Raw genomic sequence first — 21,126 nt, forward strand, 5'->3', positions numbered from 1 at the left:
ATCAAAGGTTCCCCTATTAATTTTCATATGAATGGAAACAGATGAAATACAATGTAGGATGTACGCCTATGAGGTTGTTGTTTTTTTAGCAATTATCGCACTCCCACCTAAATCGACAAACAGTTAAAGACGGCGGCTTCCCATTACTTGATTTAATTTCCCCACAGAACTGTCTTAACATTTTTGTAGTTGATACAGCAAAACAAACACTGTTTTTCTTTTCCTTTTATAAATCCCCCATCTGTTTCACACGTCGGTCTGCCTATGTATGATATGCATTGCTGACATCTCTTTTTTTTTTTTTTTCTCACTGTAAAGTTTCCATGTAAAGTAGAGCTTGCAATCTGGCACGCTGCATGGCATAAGGGGATGGCATAAAGATAAATTGATTTTTCACAGCAATAATCCAGATGGGTCCTAAACCCCCCCCAACTCTACTCAGTACTAATGTGCGTCGGAAGACCCATTGACTGACGGCGAGCAAAACCCAATGGGGATCACCATAAATGAGCAACAATGATCTGTTTGCCATGAATTACCCCGATTCAGTGTGAATCTCGTTGTGCTTAATGCAATCGTCACCAATGATGAGTAAATGATATTGGTTCATTTTTTCAGGCGAAGGACTGCTATGCTGCAATATATAACATGTTGTCCTTGGGTTTACATACACTTTATGATGGGCTGAGAAACTCCGGTCCTCCAGCTGAACTACAAGTCCCATGAGGCATTGCAAGACTGACAGACACAGGCATGACTCTCGGAGCCAGATGCATGATGGGATTTGTAATTAATGTAAGGTTGGAGAGCCGGAGTTTGCCCACCCCTGATTTAATACATTCCTGGCATTTCACAATATATAGAAACTATCTTTTTTTTTTAAGTTCCACCTTTTATCATTAAAACCCTCAACCTAGTATATTTACCTAGGCCGAGTGATGTCATCAGTCTGCTGCAGGCAGGAGGAAGCATCTCCTCAGTCTCTCCTCTCCCCCAGTGATCAGTCGGCTGTAGGCAGGAGGAAGCATTTCCTCAGTCTCTCCCTTCCCCCCAGTGATCAGACTGCAACATTGTAACTTTTTAGCAAGTCACAAGGTGAGAGGCAGCAGCAGAGAGATGATCACTGATGAGAAATGCATAGGTGAGGGGTTTTTCTTGATTATGTTATCTCTGAGCCGCCATCTCAGTCCGGGAAGTAGATGATCTTGTTTGATGGCGGAGCAAAGATGGCTCCATCCTTCCACAGATAAAAGCAGATGAAGGTATTGTCAGGGGGAGCACACTGATCTTTGAGAGCTGATACATATCTGGAAGTGCTGCACTTCCACATCAATTGGCCTGTGTACAGGGGTGGTTGCCTCTGGCAGCATCCCTTTGGGTCACATGAGGCAATGGCACTCTATGCTTTCTGGCCAGGGAGTCCCAGGCTGCTAAGAGCTCTCAGCAACCTCTGAGGCTCTGCCTGGCACCCCACCCAGCTCCTGGCAAGCAGTGACACCGGGGAGCTGGGCTGGATTCCGGACAGAGCTGGAGCCCCCCCCATTAGGTGCACCACTATCCCCTCCCCCCTTACAGGTTAGGTGCACCACTAGCTCCCAATAACCCTTGCCCCCGTTAGCAGGAATCCCTGGGACCCACAATAAACTTCCGCACAGTAAACCTCAGGAGGCAAATAGTCTAGGGAGACCCCTGCATGCATGGACGTAACATAAAAAATATATCTGATGACGGGTCCACTTTGAATAATTTTCTAAGAAATTGAAAAATTACATAATTCAGTATCCTCCATATTATTGTCAGGTATAGTTTATCGGGTGGTGATGTGACCGTCATTCACTTCATCCATCAGATTTTTGTCCCATCTTTCTGTATGTGTCTATATAAGGAGGGCGGGGGGGATCTCAGCCTAGCAGAGGTGCTTGCGATGGATGCAGGAAATGTACTGTACAGCTTCATCCCTTTCCTGACTGCACCGGCATCCGTTATCACCTGGGGTGACTCCAGACAGCCTGGAGCCCAACGCTACGCCGGCGATTCTAAATTAACAGAGGGGGGGAAAAGATGCTCTTAACATTTCACAACGTGCAGTGCCCTCTGCCATGACTCCGCGTTAACCGAATATATAGACGTGTCCTTCCATCACTCTGCAATCCATCTCCAAATTAAAGGAAAAGGATATTCATCATTGCTAAATTAAAAAAAGTGTTACAATAGAATCTCCCGGCAAAAAGTTTTCTTTCTGTTACATTGTATCAAGTTGTTGTAGAAGGTGACACCATAGGCTGCAATCATTCCCCATCGCTGGGAGCATATGACATATGACATGGCCTGTGGAGCTTATGAGCCCCAGAAGATGGAGGGACACCGGAGTGAGAATCTCCTGCTCTAAGATTCTTTCAGTCTGTTCTGCAGCCAGTGCTAGCATGCTCACTAGTTTAATCTGCTTATATTTCACCTTCCCTGGTTCCTTCCCCACCATCAACATACTAACATTTTCTTTACATGCCCTATTTTAGTCCCTGTGATGTCATCACTGGGTTCCTGTGCCTCTCTTTGCAATACAGACAATTAATGGCTGTAGGAGGGGCCGGCAGGGCGCTGTACATAGCTTCCTGAAAACATCACAGCGTTCACCCTCAGTATTCCTCTCAAGAGCCCTCTTTCTGGATACAAGCAGTTGGTTGAGCCTTGGGAGGAGTTATGCAAATATCAAAATGTCTTGATGGGGTGAGTGTCGGTCTGGAGGAGTCGGTGTTACATTTGTTACATATGTTAAAGGAGAACTATGGGGTCAGTGTTTTTCCCCATAGTTCTCCTTTGGGTAACGGGAGGACACAAACTAGCGTCCTCCCGCTACCCAAAGCTCAGTATACCGCAAGCTGTAGCTCGCGGTATACTGAGATGCCGCAGCCACTCTGGGCGGCATCCTGCTCAACTCCTGGCAACCAGTGACGTCACAGGATGTCGGGATCCGCCCAGCTGCGTGAGTGACAGCTGGCTCTGCCTATCTAGAGGCAGAGCCAGCTGTACCCGCCCCCTCCCCCGTCCGTTCCGCCAGTCAGCGCTGGCAGATCGGAGCGGGGAGAGGGGAATCCAGCCCCTCCCCCTGTCACGGCAGAGAGCCGTGACAGGATCGAGAGGTGAGCGAACCCGTTATGTGTTCACTCACCTCCCGATCTAATGAGCCGACCTGTGACAGTCTCATTGTCACAGGTCGGCTAGAACTATGAGGATGAGTGAAAAGCACTCACCTCATAGTTCTGATTTAACTGTCCTAATTTGACACTCCTGAAAGGGACTAAGTAACAGAACAATCTATGAAGCCCCGGTGAAGGGGGAGCTTGCAGAACCCTGAAATGCGTTGTCTATTTTTTATCACATTGAACCTTTTAAATAAAATATTATGCTGGACTCTTATTAGTTGCAGTGGCTCTCCTTATCATACACCATGATAACAGGGCCATTGGGCACCGCATTCACAGTCATTCCTCAGTCCGGTTGTCATTCAACCTCGAAGACTGAGCACATCTTGTGGTGAAGAAGAGGTACTGCAAGCGGTAACTCTGGATTCAAGGTATATATTGCAGCCAGGGCTGCTTTTTAAAAGAAATAAAAGGCCTCCAGAAGGAAATTGAAAAAGCTTTAGCTCAGAGGTGTGCTTTAAGTGTGATACACGCACACACCTACCAGACAAGATAGCCACGTCCTAGACCAGTGCAACATCTGCACAGCCTGGTCAGGGACACACCCCTAGCCCAAAGATTGGAAGAAGCAGAAGGGCACTTATGACTTGCTACAGTTGTATATATACACACATACACAAAAGACAAATGTGCAGCTTTTAAGTTGCAATTTAACTTTTTATTATTTAATATATTTTATCTTTTTTTCTGACCTTTTTGTTAACCTTTCATCCATTGTTATACTTTCCATATCAAACTTTTATAGTGGAAACGGCAACAAAATAAAAGGTGATCATGTTACCAGTCTTTAAAAATAGCCTCAAAGGACATGTGCTTGGTATAAAATGGAAAAAAAAAGAAAGAAGTGACCATTTTCTGGACCTCCGGATCACATGACCGCGCAGTTTTTGCTGCGTAACGCACCATCCCCCCCTCCCCCCCCCACGTTGTACACTTGCATAATGCCTATGCCTCTCTCGAGCAGTAAGATAGACTGAACGGTTACTGTACATTCCATTTAATAAGTGACGCCTGCCATTTAATGAATCATTAATGACTGCTGACGGGCGTAAATCCTTTTCACTTACTGTCTGCGAGGAGGCGAGCGTCTTGTCGGGAGTATTTTATCCCGCGCCGAGAGCCTCCCAAGCGTATATTTATATTCTGCGCCTCCGTCACCGTAGCTTCTGCTCCCCAGCTCTCTTTTGTTTTTTATTCTGAGAGGGAAAAAAGGTGGATGGTGTTCTATAATTTTACCACCTTTTATGTTCCGCCAGGCGCTTTGAACTATCATTCATTGTATTTGATGTTCTAGTCATTTTGGCTGTAGTTTGATATTACAGCTGGGAATAAAACAGCATTAGAGACACATACAATTCTTTTCTACCGAGTGGCGAGCCCTCTGCACCGGGCCACACAGCGGCAGTGATAAACGGATGGCGTGACCGAGATTTCACTTCTGCGCAGGAGACCGATTTGGTGATAAAGCTGCAGGGAATTTATAGACTCTTTGCATTTTTTTTTCAATGTGTTTACATTTTATTGCGTTTTTTATTTTTTAATTCTGAGGTTTGCGTATTGCAAATCAGGACTTTGAATACTTGTCTTGGAGGAATACTTGTCTTGGAGGAGATAAGTCACAGTCAAACAGACCAACCATGCTTCTCATTGGCTGACCTCTACACAGGCTCCTCCCACCTTCAATCTATCATGAATGCTGCTGCTAGACTCATTCACCTAACCAACCAAAAGTTGGCACGATTCATTTTGGCTGGGAATTTGGGTGCAAAGGTTTTCAGCTCGTGGGCCAATACATTGTACTAAAGGTTTATTTATATTGCTGCCATGAATTTGGCACTGACACTTCTAAGCTTCCAGCACAAAAATAGACTTATGTGGAAGTTTAAAGTGGCCCAGCCAGGAGGAAAAAAAAATACCCCAAAAAGGTCTACCTGCAAAAGAGGAGAGGAACAACGCTGGTTGGGATTTCAGTACAGCAGAGGCACGGGGTTGTGATGATCAAACAGGAAATGAGGAGCTCTCCGGGTGACGGGTATTTTTCTGTACTTGCAGCACATTTTTAATGTTGAGTCATTGGGAATGAGGCGCGTACATTGAGAGAGATACGGTTTTCTCCTTTAAAACTTTTGCACGGATATAAACTTTAATTCCGGAGAAAGTCCGGGGCGCGTATGTGATTTGTAGTCGGTGAGTAGCGTCAGATTGAGTCGTCGCCGCCGCCTCATTTACCACATTTTGAAATCAATAAGTTGCAAATGAGATCGCTAGTGGATAGGTATACGCGGAGACGCCTCGCCGTCCTCGTTCTCTGTGAATAGAAAGTGTAATGAGAATTGAAAATCACAGAACTAAGAGCCCAGAAATCTCTTAATACCTTTTGTTAGTTTAAATAGAGAAGATCTAAAACGACGAACGCATTTCGGAGCTTACCGATCACCCTCAAACAGTGGCCTAGTGGTTAGCACGTCTGCCTTGCAGCACAGGGGGTCCCCGGTTCAAATCCCGGTCACTTGCAAGTTCTCCCTGTGCTTGCATGGGTTACCTCCGGGTACTTTGGTTTCCTCCCACACTCCAAAGACATGCTGGTAGGTTTATTGGCTGCTGTCTTCATTGTTCCTGTATGCATGCATGTGAGATAGAGACCTTAGATCAGTGGTGGCGAACCTTGGCACTCCAGCTGGAACTACAAGCCCCATGAGGCATTGCAAGTCTCTGACAGCCACAGACATGACTCCAAGAGGCAGATGCATGTTGGGATTTGTAGTTTTGGCACAGCTGGAGTGCCAAGGTTCGCCACCACTGCCTTAGATTGTAAGCTCCTTGAGGGCCCGTTCACACCAGTTGCAGTGCGTTCTGGCCAGAATCGCATTGCGGCTGGCTCACTTTTTAGCAGGGGGCGTGGCGAACCATTGAAATGAATGGCACCGTAACCACGCACACTGCGGCCGCAATGCGATCACCCGCACGGAAATGTAAGGCGATCCTGTGCAGCCGATCGCATTGCGGCTGGAGGGTGTGGCTACGGTGCCATTCACTTCAATGGCCCGCCACGCCCCCTGCTGCCCTACTAAAAAGTGAGCCAACCACAATGCGAGGCAGTGCATTCTGGCCAGAATCGGGCCGGAACGCACTGCAACTAATGTGAATGGGCCCTGAGGGCGGGGACTGATGTGATATGTGCTCTATGTAAATACCTGTAATAATCACAATCCTAGACACTTTTTATTTCTTTCCAGCACTGCAAGGGTTAAGATTTCATATGCTTTTCTTCTTTAAAGGAGAACTATGAGGCGAGTGCTTTTCACTCATCCTCATAGTTCTAGCCGACCTGTGACAATGAGACTGTCACAGGTCGGCTCAGTAGATCGGGAGGTGAGCGAACACATATCGGCGTTCGCTCACCTCTCGATCCTGTCACGACTCTCTGCCATGACAGGAGAGGGGCTGGATTCCCCTCTCCCCGCTCCGATCCACCAGCGCTGACTGGCGGAACGGACGGGGGAGGGGGCGGGTACAGCTGGCTCTGCCTCTAGATAGGCAGAGCCAGCTGTCAGTCACGCAGCTGGGCGGATCCCGACACAATTGTCGGGATCCGCTTCAGCTGCGGCGTCTCAGTATACCGCGAGCAGCAGCTACAGCTCGCGGTATACTGAGCTTAGGGTGACGGGAGGACGCTAGTTTGTGTCCTCCCGTTACCCTAAGGAGAACTATGGGGAAAAACCTTAACCCCATAGTTCTCTAAGTACAATAATCCTTTCTAAACATTCCCTATAACATAACACATGTTTACTTTTTTGGCGTTCTGCTTCACTTTGGATTATGGCCAAACAGCTAAAAACACAATTAAAACGCACAGATGTTTACCGACCGAAGGATTTGTAATTATGTTTGGTCAGTCTTGTGATTTACACACATTTTCCACACGAAACGGTCAGGATTGTGACATGTAGTTGCTGATGAAAGAATTAAAGTGTATGGAAAGTCAATTGCCCTGATTAGCAGTCACATGATTAGTGTGTCACATGAATGGCCAGACAGTTACAAATCAATCATTAGGAATGTAAAAGAGCAAATATGCAGTGGTGTCACTAGCGAACTTGGTCATGGACAGAGAGCCCCGCCAGTTGCATGAGAGAGGAGGAGACCCGCCAGCATTCCCTTTCCCGCTGTTTGAACCTCCCCCTCCTCTCTTTGCCGCCACGCATCACCAAGCAGGGTGTCACCCGGTGGTGGGTATGTCAAACGTTACATGACCATATATAGTATAAATATGTAAATAAAATCTCCCAATATATATATACATCAAGTCAAACTTGAAGACACAGAAATTGAAACAATTTCATAGTGGAACACAAGCCATTTACGTGGGGTATACAATGTTATCACACTGTGTGGGTTTGCTCCCGCTTCCTGTCCTGGTGATACCAAGGTAGGCCCCACCCACCGCACCATGGGTGAGCAACTCCGGCCTTCCAGCTGGTGTGGAACTACAAGCCCCATGTGGCATTGAAAGACTAACAATTACAGGCATGAAACCAGAGGCATGGTGGGATATGTATTTAAAGCACAGCTGGAGGGGTGGAGTTGCCCACCCCTGCACCACAGGCTGCCTGCAATGACTACAGGAGGGGGCAGAACCAAGGGCGGTCACTGCTACTCTTTCCTTGTGCATGGCGATTGGTTTCAGGCATGACTCTGAGACAGAGGCGTGTTGGGATTTGTAGTTGGAGCACAGCTGGAGGGCCGCAGTTGCCCACCCCTGCACTACAGATTGCCAGTAGAAGACTACAGGAGGGAATGGAGCAGAGACCAGTCACCCTGCACAAGGAGAGAGCAGCAGTGAGCGGTCTTTATTACAGGAGGGGGCGGAGACAAGACCAGTCACCCTGCACAAGGAGAGAGAGCAGCAGTGACCAAACTTTATTACAGGAGGGGGCGGAGAGCAGACCAGTTATCCTGCACAAGAAGAGAGAGCAGCAGTGAGCGGTCTTTATTACAGGAGGGGCAGAGAGCAGACCACTCACCCTGCACAAGGAGAGAGAGCGGCAGTGAGCGGTCTTTATTACAGGAGGGAGCGGAGACGAGACCAGTCCCCCTGCACAAGGAGAGAGAGCGGCAGTGAGCAGTCTTTATTACAGGAGGGGGCGGAGAGCAGACCAGTCATCCTGCACAAGGAGAGAGAGCAGCAGTGACCGGTCTTCATTACAGGAAGCTCCAAGTTTCACAGATCTGGAAGAAATACACAGAGCTCACCGAGATTCAGGAAGAATACACATGACTCTTGTATGAGGACAATATTTACTTATACAGAAGTTTAGCTTTAAATACAAATACCAAAGTAAAATGTTTGCTGGTTTTACTAACTTTGAAATAAGAGAGAGGAGCCGCCTCAGTTACAGAAAGAACATGAAACAAAGACCTATGAGAATATAGAAAAATACATTAATAATAATAATAATAATAATAATAAAATCCAAATGTATCCAAAATAGAAAACACAGGAGCTTAGGCTGGAGTTCTGCTTCAAGTGACATTATAACGACGCTCACTGGAATAATTCCGCTGTGTTGTTCCTGCTACCTGACTGCCAACGCGAATAAAACAAAATAAACAAAACCGTTGCTTTCAGGCGCGCGTAAAACACTTGATCCGCCGAGCAAGCCTGAGCGTAACTGACTAAGTTAATTTGTAGCAGATGGCAGCGAGATATTTCATTATTTAATTTTGATAATTAGGTACATAACACAGTAATACCCACCAAACAAAACCCGCCGCTAATGACGCGCCCTCGTTGTTTGTTTCTCTGCGGTGTTCGGAGTACGCGATAGCAGCTACAACGCACTTGTTAGCGGGAGCGCACAGATGGCTGCGCCGAGGTTACACTTTACCGCAAACAATGCCGCGGAAAATGTGATCAATCTTCCCTTCCTGTTTGCCTCTGCAGCGCCCGTGACTCGGCGGGCTGGCGTTCTGTAGATCACGGAAGGGAGTTTGCAGCTAGAGGAACAGGAGGACTCTCAACGGGAAGGTTACATGGCGTGATGGCGCTACAATTAAAGTAAATGTAAACTCAATCAATAACATCTCATATAGAACAGAGGATTTATGTCCTCAGAGAACTGGAGGTGAGGTCAGCACCGGCGCCCGCATTGAAACGAGATGCTTTAAACCAGGGGTAGCCAAACTCCGGCCCTCCAGCTGTGATAAAACTACAAATCCCATGATTTCTCTCCCTCTGGGAGTCATGTCTGTGGCTGTGAGAATCTTACAATGCCTCATGGGATTTGTAGTACAGCCACAGCTGGAGGGCCGGAGTTTGACTACCCCTGCTTTAAACTCTCAAACTTTTTTTTCAATAATGAATCCAGATCAAAGAAATATACATTACCCAACAAAGGTAAGCAAGCACTTACAGTCATTATGTTTCCAAACAGCTCCAACTCTCTCAGCTCGGCTTCCCTGAACTTCCAGTCGAGTACAAGAACACAAGAGGCAGAGCAGTCCCCAGCAGCTGTCCCATCTACTAGCATGAAGGGGGGAGGGAGATGCAGGGGAGCGTTTAGCCTTGCCGTCCCTTTGTGTTTGTGGAGAGACACGCAGCTCACTAGCACACACTAGGGTGGCTCCATAGGACCCTGCAAGTGAAAGGAGCCACACACAGATTACTAGCACACGCAAGGGTGGCTCCATAGGACCCTGCAAGGGAAAGGAGCCACGCACAGCTTACTAGGACGCACAAGGGTGGTTCCATAGGACCCTGCAGGGGCCTTCACCTAACATATTCATTATCAGAATCTTAAATTGTGTGTTTTATATTATTACTAACATGCACTATCAACTTTTTTGGTTTACTGTGTATTACTATGTTTTGATGCTTGCAAGACCAAGGTACATGACCCGGCTCTGGGATGTACCGTATGCTTCCACACCTATTGAGATGGTAGCTTCAAGTAATGAGACCTCCTGCCCTATATTACTTGTTCTTCCTTTCAATTTCCCTTTCCCTCTCCCTCTCTCTCTCCCTCTCCCTTCCTTCTCCTTTCCCTCCATCCCTTGTTAAGGTTCCACAACGTATTTGTTTGATGATCATAATAAGGGACAATATTCACATTTCCTTACGTCATGCTTAGGGTATCCTTAACCTACTGGCCACCTAAGGCAGAAGGGGGGGGGGGGGCACGGCCCGGCGAGTAGGGGGGATCTGCGGTGATGAGTCGTTTCAGCTCTGGCTCTGTCCAGCATCCCGACCAGCTCACTGGTTGCCAAAATCTGGGCGGGACAGCGGCCAGAGTTTCCCGCTCAGATCCTGGCAACCAGTGACGTCACGAGTTGAGCAGGATGCCGCCCAGAGTGGCTGCGGCGTCTCAGTATACCGCGAGCTGTAGCTCGCGGTATACTGAGCCTAGGGTGACGGGAGGACGCTAGTTTGTGTCCTCCCGTTACCCTAAGGAGGACTATGGGGAAAAGCCCTAACCCCATAGTTCTCCTTTAAGGATAATATCAATCAAATAGTTTTTGTATTGTGTTAAAAACTAATAGATAAATCTGATTATATAATTATTACTTGGCTTTCATGGAAGATGTGCTCATGATAGTTGTATAGGATGATGGTATGTTATCCTACATGACTCTTAATTTTATCTCTTCTACACAAGGGGACACTAGAACATCACAGCACATAGCTAGATCTTCATTTATGAAGATAACTTATTTGGTACAGTGATTACTGAAATCCCAGGCTGCTTCGTTTTTCCCTCCTCAACCACAGAATACCCCCCACCCCTATGTTATAAACATGAAGGGAGGGGGAGGTGTTCTGTAGCTAGAAGGAAGAACTGAGCAGATCTGACAACAATGCTTGGGATTTCAGTGCAGCAAAGGCAGTATTGTCTGCTCACTACAGGAAGCTGGGAGCTCACTTTTTTTCTGGCAGGATCATCAGGTATTTTCCTGTGCAACATTTTTAAAATGACAAACACAGGAAAATGTATTGCATATGTTTCTTTTTATAGCTATTCAATCCTTATAAGTCTATCTCATTTTCTAGAAGTAAGGACTCAGAAGTGACTCACAGGGTAATGACACTTGTAAAATGGAGTCCTGTTACTCCAAGCTGACTCACACCTTCATATGTGCCGCAGAATCTCTGTGGGTTGTAGACAAAACACATATTCATAGCAAACACGTCTTTCGATAGAAAAAGGGATGAAGGTGGAGACACTTCATCAAGAAGTTTGAAGACCCGCTGTACTTAAAGCGGGTTGTTAGTCTGGTAGGTTTCAGGGCCTGTTCACACGACGTCAGTATTCTGTGCTGACCCGATCCGTACGCTCCTGCACTAAATATGCATCCCAATGTCCGTTCCATTCCTGACTGAAAAAATACTGCATGCCACATTTTGTCCGGTCAGGAAACCGTCAGGAAACGCACAAACCCGTCAAAAACGCAACACAAACGGAACGCAATGCAGCTTAGCAAAAAGAAAAATTTATTCTTGCTCCACTTTTTATGATGTCATCATTGTTGGGCTTCCTGGTTGTGGTGGAGCGTCGGAGGGAAAACCAGCAGTCATGACTAACATGGTCCTGGACATTGAGCAATTCGTCGGATTGATGGAGCATGCGCCAATGCTCTGCGACCCCTGCCACACAGAGTTTAAAAATGTGCATCACAAAAATAAAAAGTGGATAGATATAGCATCGGAGCAATATGATGAATACTCAGTGTACAGTAGTGCCCAGAAGAAAGAATGTGGTGAGTGATTTACACATATCTTGTATGTTGACTAACTGTATGCTGGTAATGTTATCCACTGTATGCTGGTAATGTTATCCAAATAAAGTTTGTCATATGTGGGGGTTAATATGCTGCAGGTAGAACTTTCAGCATCCAGACCGAAAACGCATCAAAAACGCGTCAAACGCACTGCATGAGTAGCACCGCGTCTGCAGATCCACACCTAATGCCTTAGTCACCTACTGTGTTTTTTTTAAAGCTCTCATAAATGGAGGCCGCAAAATGATTTCACTCTTCATTACAGCCATTGGCAGCCACTCGTGTAGTTGGTTTTCCATCCTCAGTCCTTAGCATTTGGTTTAGCTCTGCTCTGAATAAAAAAAAGGCAGAGGGTAATTTAATTTGCACGTAAATGCGAAATCTAGGATATATCTGCTTTAGGAAGAACTTTATTTACGGTGTATGTAGAGTCAATTTGTTTTTATATTTGGATAGAGTAGAGGAGGGTTAAAACCCCCATCAGGTTCTTTTTGATCTCTTGTGTCTTGCTGGGAAGATATCAGTTCACTTTCTGTTTTGACAATGCAGCAGGACAGTGAGGGGAGGGGACTGGAGCAATGGGGTGGAGGGGACTAGAGCAATGGGGTGGAGTGGAATGGAGCTACGGGTGTTGGGAAATGGAGCAATGGGTGTAGGGGACTAGCACAATGAAAGAAGTGAAATAGCAAAATGAGCGGGGGGGACTAGCATAATCAGTGGAGGAGACTGGAGCTATGAGTGAGAGGTTGGGAGCAATAAGTGTAAGGAGTCTGGAACAATGAGCGAGGGGTCTGGAGGACTATTAGTGGGCAATTCTATCCAGCAAGGACTCATCAGGGTCTCATGTATTGCCCTTACACACACTTAAAAAAAAGAATACTGAACAACACATTAAAGTCAATGATTTTCTACTTTTCAATAATGTTGATTTGCTTTTCCAGGAAGATTCTTATGTGTGGGCGTTTTTATTCGCAGATTTTTGCTATCGAATGAGGCTTGTTTATGAATCAGTGTTTTGTCTACAGCCCACAGAGAGAGTGCCGCACAAACCATAAATGTTACATAAGAAAAAGTGTAATTCTATAGATATTTTTTTCACAAAATGGAATATGTTTGTTAGTAAAATCCAAAGCAATTCAGACCCCATCAATAAAATGTTGTACCTGGTGGTAAGTGGAGTATACTAGGTGTAACCAAATATGACTGCGGTCAGTCTGTAATGGGATGACAGGTGCTCCTTATTTATTCATCTTCAATGAGTCTATGATAGAGTGTTTGAAAGTTGCACCAAAGGTTCTCTACAGAGGGGTAGCTAGGCCTTTGCACCAGAGGCAGGTGTAGCTGCAAGGTAACAACTGGTATTTTTGTTAGCAAACATACAGACATTCTGGTGCGTTGTTTGGTCTCTGCGATTGGACTAAAAGTGTAAAAAAATAATAATCTTTCGTCCAGTACTATAGGCCAAGCAATGGGTGGAGGGGACTGGAGAAATGGAGGTGACTGGAGCAACGAGTAGATTGGGATTGCAAGATTACGTGAAGGGGCCTTGGAGCAGCGAGTGGAGGGGACTGGAGCAAGGAGTGGAGGGGACTGGAGCAAGGAGTGGAGGGGACTGGAGCAAGGAGTGGAGGGGACTGGAGCAAGGAGTGGAGGGGACTGGAGAACCAATCATCAGATATACAGTATTTGTTCATGTTAACCTTCTTAGTGTTGCATTTTCCAGTAGAAAAAAAAGCATGCAGAAATAGTTGCATATAACATGAGCTTTTGAATTGGCACAAGTTATAGGTTTGAAAATTACTTAAAACCGTAAGGCTTATATATTTTTGAAAAGCGGAGAACCTGCAAAATAAAAAAAGAAATTAGGTCATTTTTTTATGTTGCAAACCTATATTTTATGCTTTCAGGCCTATATTTTTTGTAAAAAACTGCACTAAAATTACAAAGATAATATACACTGAGTGGCCTGATTATTATCACCACCCCTTCAGTACTTCGTTGGGCCACCTTTTGCCTTCAATACTGCGGCGATTCTTCTTGGCATTGACTCCACGAGATGGTGAAAGGTGATGCGAGGAATCTGACACTATGCCTGATGAATAGCACTGTCCAGTTCTGTGAGATTTGATGGTTGTGGAACCAGCTGCCTGATGGCTCTTTCAACTTCGTCCCACAAATGCTGCGATTGGATTGAGATCTGGTGATTGTGGGGGCCACCTAAGCAAGGTAAAGTCTCCCTCATGTTCTTGAAACCCTTCCTGCACAATGCGAGCACCGTGGCATGGCGCATTGTCTTGTTGGAAGAAGCCATCTCCATTGGGATACGCCATCAACATGATCGGATGAACTTGATCAGCAACGATACTTTGGTATGTTGTGCTATTCAGACGTTGTTCCACACGAATTAAAGGGCCCAAATCATGCCAGGAAAACATGCCCCAAACCATAACACTGCCCCCACCAGCTTGAGGGGTTGTACTCATGGATGTGGGGTGCATGCTTTCATGCTGTTCCCACCAAATTCTCACTCTGCCATCTGCATGATGAAACTGGAAACGTGATTCATCGGACACATGACTTTTCTCCAATGCTCGACTGTCCAATCCTTGTGTTCCTGTGCCAATTGGAGACGTTTTATCTTGTTAACTGCAGACAGCGAAGGTGTTCGAACAGCCTTCGTCTTCCACATCCCATACAATGCAGTGTACGGCGAACAGTGCGTTCAGAGATCATTTGAGAGGATCCCTGATTAAGATCTGCAATCATTTGATGCACTGTTGCCCTTCTGTTGTCTTGTACCAGTCTTGCCACTCTCTGTTCTGCCCTAACATTGACTAGTCGCTGACGGCCACAATTCGCACGTTCAGACCCAGATTTTCGGCTGACAGTCCGGTCTTTAAACACTTTAACAACAGCTGCTCTTGAACATTTAACAAATTCTGCTGTTTTGCTGATACTCGCTCCATGGCTCCGAGCGCCAACAATCATCCCACGTTCAAAGGCTGTTAAATCGCGTTTTTTACCCGTATCTTCAGAAACAAATCACTTCTACTGTCGTGGTAAACAACCTGCTTCCCTATTTATAATGGTCTGGCCCTCTAGCAACTTCAGCGCGAAATTATAGCTAATTTGCCTACAAACGTCAGGTGGTCATAATAATCTGGCCACTCAGTGTATGTATTAATAAATAAACACTAAATAACACAGTATAATTCCTTTTTTATTTTTTTAAAGAGGAGACTGTCTTGAGTAAAAAGATACCATAGATCTGTTAAGCCTGACATTTCTTCTCCAAGACACACAGTATACTGTTATCTGATGCTTTAAAGAGACGGTGTCTGCACCAATACAGATCATTCCTGTTCTTGTCTCCTGCTTGGGTAGGAACAGTTAACACTGCTGAAGTTCAGTAGAAGTTATCGGAGCCTGGCTTGCATCCTCCCCCCTCATGCAGCAGTGCAATCCCCAAGCTTTTCAGTCTCACTGTTTGATCATTGATCAATTGTTATTCAAATTATATTAAGGTGCATTGCCATAATGCATGGAGACGCATACCTGCGCTGTGTGTTTCAGGGCCGTTCATTGTGAATGGCGCCCAGATCATTGTACAGTAGAGCCTATGAACTGCAAACCATAGTTTTGATGCGCAGGGTTTTGAAAAAAAAAGGGTCCTGTACCTATTTGCATCCACTGTGTTTCATTGGCCACCCATTCATAAATGGGCGGCCTTAAGCAGTGCAAGTAACACAAGTTACATAAGTGCACAACAATGGAACACTCATGTGAATGAGCCCTAAACCTTGACTAGTGATGTGTCGGGGCTTGTGCAAACCCAGTTCGTCAAACCCTGCATAATGCTGTGACTGCCATACCATCTTCCCAGCCCAATCAGGGGCATTCCCCGGTCCTTTGGAAAGTTAGATGTTGGACAGGGGAATGCCCTGCCCCAACTGATTGGGATGGGAAAGGGGTGCATCAGTCATAGTTTTGGGCTTGGGCAAACTCTGGTGAACCGGGTACACGCCAAGCCCCAGCACATCACTGATCTTGACGCATCCAGTCTTATTCACAGCTCTTCATTCACATCACCACATTGAACTTTGCTTCTCTTCATTACGCGAGCCGTGTCTCTGGCGACCACTCTAAACCAGCCATTCCGAAGACACCTCGCAAGATTCCTATGTCCAGCGCAGAAAAGTTTTGGGAAACCGTCCCCGAAGTTTACCAGCCCTTGTTTCTGTTGTCTCTTTGCCTTGTCAAAGAAAATAGAACAAAGAAGATGAAGTGTTTATGATTGTTTTTAATAAACGGTTTCAATTCTGGTACCTCCAGGTGAAACATCTGTTACCATAATTCATTTATATAAGAAAAAAAAAACAAAATACAAAAAAATATATACACAACATTATGTAGGAGTGTAAACCCGTTGTAAATCATAATTGTCACAGGCACTGCTAACTAGAGGCGATGTGTAGGTGCATCTTATGTAAAACAAATCTGTTTTGTTCTGCGACAAAGAGGCATTTCGGATTTTGTCAGCTGGGAGACTTTAAAGGTTCCGTCAAACTTAACTTTAACAGAGCCCGTACGAAAGGCGCTCGAGCCGGTAATTAAACACGTTTCGTCGTTGCGTCTGGTTCTGATAACGGCAATTAGTATTTTACGCACGCAGCTTTTTTTTTTCTGTAGAATGTCAGGTGATTGGTGTGCTGTTATATTTTACATTTACATTTTCGACACAGAAAATGATCATTTAAAGGGTGCCTCCAGGCGACAAGTAAAATCAGTCCTTGAACTTCTGATGTTACCCAGGCAACATGGGGAACTGTGCTAAAGTTGGAAAGTCCGTTCAGTTTGCTTTCTGTCAACATTTGAAGTTGTTTTTATTGAGGCTGGATTGCAAATGATCATGTACAACCCCAGTCTTATGCTCCAGGTTGTGTGGGCGAGGGCTGCAGAGGCTGGTGACGCTACCTGGGAACGCACAGTATCCAGTCTAGTTAAAAAAGAAGAATCACTAAAAAAATGGGAGTAAAAAAAATAGGCAGACAGTATTTCTTGAAGGAACTTAAAGTGGGCATATTCCCTAACTTCGCTTATTTGCTCTCAGAAATCCCAGCAACACATTATACAGCAATGGCAACTGGCTATAGAGGACTACAAATCCCAGCAATACATTATACAGCAATGAAGGCTAACATGAAGCTACATACTCTGTGCTGTTCCGGGGTGCCAGACTGGTGTTGGTGCATCTCTTCTTCTTCTCCTCCTCTTCTTCTTCCTCTCAAGAGGGTTATATACTGATCGAATCTTGGCTGATTCCTGCTGAACAGGCCAAAATGTGTGCTGTGGGTGGTCCTGTTTGCAGCATACACTGTTTAGCATGGATAGGGGAATTGATGGATATTTTTAGCATGTATGGTCATCTTTAGGAGGACCCTGCTCGTGAGAGCTTACAATATAAAAGGATGGGGGGCAGGGGGTACACAAAGGTGATAACTGTGGGGGGATGAGTTGTTCAAGAAAGTAATAGTTCAGTTGGTAGGTTGAGATGTTTATAGACTTCCCTGAAGAGATTAGTTTTTGTAGGAATCATCTAAAGGTGGACAGAGTAGGAGATAGGTGGACAGATTGGGCAAGGAGAGCCCCAGAGGATGGGAGGAGAAGTCCTGGAGGGGAGCATGGAAAGAGGTGAAGAGGGAGTAGGAAAGCAGGAGGTACTGGGATGGGCAGAGAGGTTTGGGTTATATTTTGAGACAAGGTTGGTGATGTTGTAGGGAGAAGTATTGTGCATGTTAGTATTTTGAATTTCATTTGTTGGGCGAGCAGAAGCCAGTAGGGGGATTGGAATACCAATGGATTTTGGAGATTGGAATACCAATGCATTTTGTTACACCTGTTTTAAAAAGCTCTACGATCTCAGCAGCCCTGGAAGCTATATAAGAGGTTTATGTAGGAATAGATGGGCCAGCACAGACCACAATTAGACACTCCCAGAAAAGGAGAGGGCTGTGATATACAGGGAGGGAGAGAGAGATATGACTGTGCTAGGGAATTGATCTTTTCTGGAGTGGCTGAATTTCCTAGCAAGTAAAGAGGCACATTGTAAGTGAATAGCTTATAGTTGATGTAAAGAAAATATGCTACGAGTAATCATTTAGACTGTCATTTAGTAAGCCTTTAGCATTTTTCTGTGCTTTTACTTGCAGTTTTCTTTAAGTTTGTGGTCGGGTTTCTTTAAGCTTTTTGTTTTGCTATCTCCTTTTTAGGAAGATTCAGCTCCTATTATTTACTTGGGTCTGCTGTGATAGTGAGAATAATCCTTGAATTTTACAGAACAGGAGTAGACTAGGAGAAAATATGTCCCCATGGTTTGGGGACATCTGTCAAAGGTTGAATTTCCTCCAAGTTTTAGGAGATGTCCTTTAACGTTCTGTAATGTCTGAAAGGCAGGAAGTGATGAAGAATCTCCCCAATTGGTACACCATCAGCAAACAAACCTGGCAAAGGTTCCCCCTTCCATCCAAAACATTTTTGGGTTCTACTTTAAACACAGGAGTTAAATAATGATTAAAAGTGCGCTTTAATTTAAAACAATCACCAAATCATTACACATGTTTAATATAAATACAGTATAATGTATTCATTGTCAGACACAGCTACAGCCTATATAAATTCTTTAAAGATGACAAATTCTAATAGCATTAATTAAACAGGTCATATTTCATGAGCACTTAACATTTCCTTTTTATATCTAGACATTAATTTATGTTGCACTTTTACTCGATGTAGCTTTTTTTTTTTCCTTTTCGTTCTTTCCCTGCACCAGGAGTATAATTAAATCACCTGCAGAGTTTGGATATTTAATAACAATACGGCAAAACAGAACAAATTCCATAACACATCGAACAAAGCACCCCGTATAATTAATACCAAGCTTCTCTCATTAAAAAATAAGGCTCTTCACAGCCTCCCGGGCTATTTCGTACGTACAATGTGCAATGTTAATTTTCTCCTAACAGTTTCAGAGCTTGTGCTGATTTTATCACACAATAAGCATGTCTTCCTGGACTCCATAGTCACACCATGGATCCAGCTCACTATGATTGCAAGGAGGGGTAGGTGTTAAGGGATTTGGGATTAAACTGTGAGATTTACAGGACTGTATGAAACTAAAACAGCATTTTCCTTCTGCAAAAGAGCTAATAATATACACAGCCGTTCATGTAAGCGCTTTCATGCCCCAACATAATGTAACATATAGATCGTTAAAGTTGCACTCCGAGAAGGTGAAAATGTATTTTTCAAACAGTTACGACTCACTACAGCCTATATGAGCTTTTTCATGTGTGTGTTTTCTTTTATAGCTTTAGTGCTTCCACCCTTTGATCGATCAATTTCCCTCAAGATGTATGACTTGTTTATCTCATAGATGTATGACTTTCACTGTAGTTTGTGCTCTTAACTTGATCTAAGCATTGCTCCTCCATGGAGAGAATGGTTCCATAAATATGTAAGAGGGTTAAGAGGATGGATAAAGAGAATGTTGGAACAATGCGTGGATTACCTTTTTTAAGGTGAGATTCACCCTGAATTAGATCAATCCAAAGAAGGTGATGTTCTCCAGAGATTATTTATCCACTTTGGAAGAACAGTCAATTCTTTTGTTCACTAGTAGAGGGGTCCATTGGAACCATTAATGGTTCACTTCCTGGCATCTAAACCTGCAATTTATTTATTTATTTATTATAGCCGGTATTTATACAGCGCCAACAATTTTATGCAGCGCTTTACATAGTTGCACATTCACATCAGTCCCTCACAATCAGAGCTCACAATCTAAGGTCCCTATTGGCTCCTCTCTAAATTGGTCCTGCATTTAGAGAGGAGCCAATTAACCTACCAGCATGTCTTTGGAGTGTACCCAGAGGAAACCCACACAAGCACAGGGAGAACATGCAAACTCCTTTGCAGATAGTGACCTGGCCAGGATTTGAACCAGGGACCCCCTGTGCTGCTAACCACTATGCCACTGTGCTGCCCATCTATTCTTACCCATGAGCAAGTGAGACGGACTCAAGCTGAATCCCTGTGTACTAGATTATAGGGTCATCTGACCCCTTTGATATTGTTGCCCAATACTGAAGCACTATATGTTAGCATAAGTCATTGTTTTTTTTAATCACTTTTTGGTCTGTCTGTCTAGTTGTCACATGTTTCTGTTTTTGTTTTCTGCATCACTGACATTGCATTTTCATTTTGAAGCTTGATTCAAAAAATAATAATAGGCCTTAAATAAAAGCAAATACATAAGCAGGGTGCAGGGGCCAGGCTTCTGAGCTGGTGGTGAAGCTACAATCTGCATATGTACTCTATGGCCAAAAGTATGTAGGCACCCCTCCAAATAATTGAGATCAAGTGTTTCCAGTGAAGGGTGCTGTTAATGCTACAGGATACACAGATATTTTAGATAATTTGCGCACTTCCAACCTTATAGTAACAGTTTAGGGAAGGTCCATTCTGTTCCAGCATGAACGTGCACCCATGCATAAAGTCGCTCCCTAAAGACATGGTTTGATGAGTTTGGGGTAGAGAAACCCAAATGTCCTATACAGAGCTCTGACCTTAACCCTACTGAACACCTTTTGGATGAATTCAAATGCCAAATGTGAGCCAGGTCTTCTCATCTACCTTCAGTACCCGACCTCAACGATGCTCATTTTGCTAAATGGGCACAAATTCCCACAGACCTGCTCCTTAATCCTATGGAAAGCCTTTCTGAAAGAGTGGAGGCTGTTCTAGCCAAAAAAGGGAGACAAACTCTATACTTAAGGCCATGGTTTTGGAATGGGATGTCCATTGAGCTCTTATAAATATGCAAGTCGGGTGTGCAAACTCCATATAGTGTAGCACGCACCTAGTTCCCCGTTGCAGTTGGTTTTTAATAAAGGATATTCTGTCTGCATTTCACATTCACACAGCACCATTTCAGTCTTGTCGCTTGACAAAACAGCCTTGTCACTTTGTGCTGACTGACTGCTGTTTAACAGGGAATAATTTAAAAACTGCAGTTTGAAACCTTCAAAATAGACACAAGGAGACGACAATTTATTTTAAAACAAACAAACAAAAAAAAAACTGGTGAAAC

The 21,126-nt window shown here is 44.6% G+C and overlaps 1 protein-coding gene across 1 annotated transcript in view; it reads left to right on the plus strand.

Moving 5' to 3' along the window:
• The window catches only part of DIAPH2 (diaphanous related formin 2), a 909,560-nt gene that overhangs the window by 223,670 nt on the left and 664,764 nt on the right, over positions 1–21,126 (plus strand). The window lies entirely within an intron of this gene.

The sequence above is a fragment of the Nanorana parkeri genome, unplaced genomic scaffold (genome assembly GCF_000935625.1).
Source record: "Nanorana parkeri isolate BGI_ZX_2015 unplaced genomic scaffold, ASM93562v1 scaffold62, whole genome shotgun sequence".
NCBI lineage: Eukaryota > Metazoa > Chordata > Amphibia > Anura > Dicroglossidae > Nanorana > Nanorana parkeri.